This window comes from Triticum dicoccoides, chromosome 6B (assembly GCF_002162155.2).
Source record: "Triticum dicoccoides isolate Atlit2015 ecotype Zavitan chromosome 6B, WEW_v2.0, whole genome shotgun sequence".
Classification (NCBI taxonomy): Eukaryota; Viridiplantae; Streptophyta; class Magnoliopsida; order Poales; family Poaceae; genus Triticum; species Triticum dicoccoides.
In genome coordinates this window covers 259,581,188-259,584,082 of record NC_041391.1, presented here as the reverse complement: position 1 = coordinate 259,584,082, position 2,895 = coordinate 259,581,188, and positions in this window count along the sequence as shown.

Genomic DNA, 2,895 nt, shown 5'->3' with positions numbered 1-2,895 from the left:
TCTTATAGTTCATCTCATTCAAAATCAATTAGTTTTATAAAAATGTTAAGATTCATGGGGTTGTGCATTGTAAAGCATAAAGTAAAAACAAATAATGGCAATTCATTTAGAAAAAAATCAATTATGATACAGAAGATTCTAGAACAAAGGAGAAGTGCTTGTGTTTTGAGGTTTGTGCATTATGCTTAAGTTCAACCATGGAGTCTTGTAAATTGTACATGTGGCAGATCTGGTGGAATGTTGATGATATCCAACGGCCAGTAGTGCTCGGATTTGCCATCTCTGCACTGTCGTATTAGCTTCATCCAGCGACCATCTTTCAAAGTTATTGGCACACTATATAGTTCTTGTGCCATAGTTGCATGTCTTGGAAAAAATCTATTAGTGGGTTGTACTATCTATTTAGGAATAGAAGATGTATACATGTAAGTTGTAGGGAAAGAGATGACATGGAGTATCTCAATTCCTATGAGTAGGGATTGGAAAAGAGATGTCATTTGGTTCACATCATAGGAACTTTTCTATTGAATCTAGAGATGACATGTATCTCAATTCGTATGAGGAGGGATTAGAAAAGAGATGTAATTTGGTTCATATCATAAGAACTGTTCTATTGAATATACGCTAATGTTTATTTTCCTTTGAAATTAAGGGAGCATAGGAATCCATTCATATGAACCAAGTGGGTCTAAAGCTATAGAAATGATATCATGTTTATTTCCTTTGACATGTGGAGTATATGAATCTATTCCTATGATCCAATTGGCTCTGAAGGAAAAAATCCTACAAAAATCATATCATATAGAGTTCCTATGATATTCCTCGACACCAAAGGATGGTTGAAATTGCTGCGGGTGGTATGATGGTCTTTATTTGTATACTCCTCCCCCATCTTTATAGTTACCTCTCGAAGATGAATGAAATGATATATACAGGGTATTCTACATGTGCAATTTGGTACACGGAAACTCGGTAAAAGTTTGCGAGGTTCGAATTTTGAATAAAGCTATATGCACTGAATTTTGGAACGGAGGGAGCATACGGTAGTTGCTAACACTCGCGTGGAAGATTTGTGTGTAGGAGGAGTGGCTGTTCTATTAAATGACATGGAAAAACTGACATTGTCGGATGCCGATCTAACGGTTCTTACGGCGTTCGTCAGGAAAAGGATTGTGGCAAATGTTTGTCGGATAATGATTTACAGACACATGCATTGCATTGATACGTGGCCCCCTCTCTCTCACACACACGCACCCTCACGAGTCACGACTCTCCCGAGTCCTCTCGCAGACTCGCACGTCGCACCCACCGTCTATCTGTAGGTAGACGTCACGCACCTATGTTATCTTCACACCCTACCCTCAGAACTTCTAAAAAACAAAAGACGTCGCGCACATTTTATTTTAGGTCACACGTCACACACTTATACTATTACTCTTGCGGCGAACGTTCTTTGGGCATAGTATATTGTACTCTCACGAAGAGAAGCGGTGCACGCACGCACTAGTTCTCTCACACCGACTCGCAGGTACACGTAGGAGCGCATTTTTTTGAAGCTGGTACAACAAAATCACTCCACTATATATATATAAGTAGGAGCCTTAGCGCTTGCTTTACTAGGGTTCCTCTCGTTCACTCTCTCATGCTCTCCAGATCTAAGCAAGACATAGGTGGCCACACTCTCTCCCAGCTCATGGCTGGTCACAAATCCGACCAGACAACCTCGACCGGGGCAAGGGTGTAGGTGCATCGTTCACGCTGTCGTCGGCGGCGAGGAAGGAGACCAATGGCTGCCCGCGCGTCCTGATTGGCGGCCGTTCCGTTCTCTTCGAGAGAGGGCCGGCTCAGGAGGACCTCCGACCCCTTCTTCCTCCCTGCGGTATTGTGGCCAAGATGCAGCCTCCCGACGCTGTCTTTGCCACATGCCGACGACCCTCAGGTATATATTCCTTCGAAACCTGCCATGCTCTACTGCCCCAGCTCCCTTCGTGTGGATCATTTTCTACTTCCGTCCGTTGTTCCAAACCCACCTAGAATTTTACTATTATTAGAGGTAAAGCTAGTTCATACTGTCGACTCTAAGAGTTGGTTCAAACAGGGAAGAAAGTGGGAAAGATGTAGCATGAATCTAGGACTTGGTTCTAAGTGGAAACGGGGGAAAGTAGTAGATATTGGCTACCCAACCGGTCTCTTGGTTGAAAAGATGAAGAAAGCATGGTGGATGGTGAAGGGTGGGGGGAAGTGGACCTATCTCTTGGTTGAAAAAGGAAAGAATGTCACATCCCTAGTTCTGGTATGACCTAGACTAGCTAGTCATTTTGTGCATCATGTTTAAATTCCATTTAAATTTAAAATGAGGATTTGTGAAACCCTCAGAATCATTTCTGGAAATGACCCAGATAAAATTTGCTCCAAAAAGGTCCAAGAAAATGTTCATGTTGCTCTCTGAAAATATTGGGTAGACATAAAAATCAAACCAATATTTTTAGGAGCTCATAAGTATTAATTTTGGGCATTTGGAATTAATGCATAATTATTTGCATTGGATATATATATGTTATGTATATAATATATGGCCAAAAATTGTGCCACTTGTTGGGGAGCTCTGGAATAATACCACTAGTTCCTACAAAAATTGGCATAAGAAAATAAAATAATTTAGTATTTTTATTAAATCAAAACAAATGTCAGAAAATAGAAAAGAGAAACAAAAACAGAAAAAGCTTACCTGGCGCTTACCTACAGCCGCCTGGCGCCTCTGGCCGGCCCGTTCCTATTTTGGCCCAGCCCACCAGGGGCATAGCCGTCTTCCTCCTCTTGCCAGTAAGCAGAGGGGAAGCGGTGCCCGACGCCGTGCGCGCTGGCACGCAGCTGCCTGCCTCGCGTCCTCCTCGT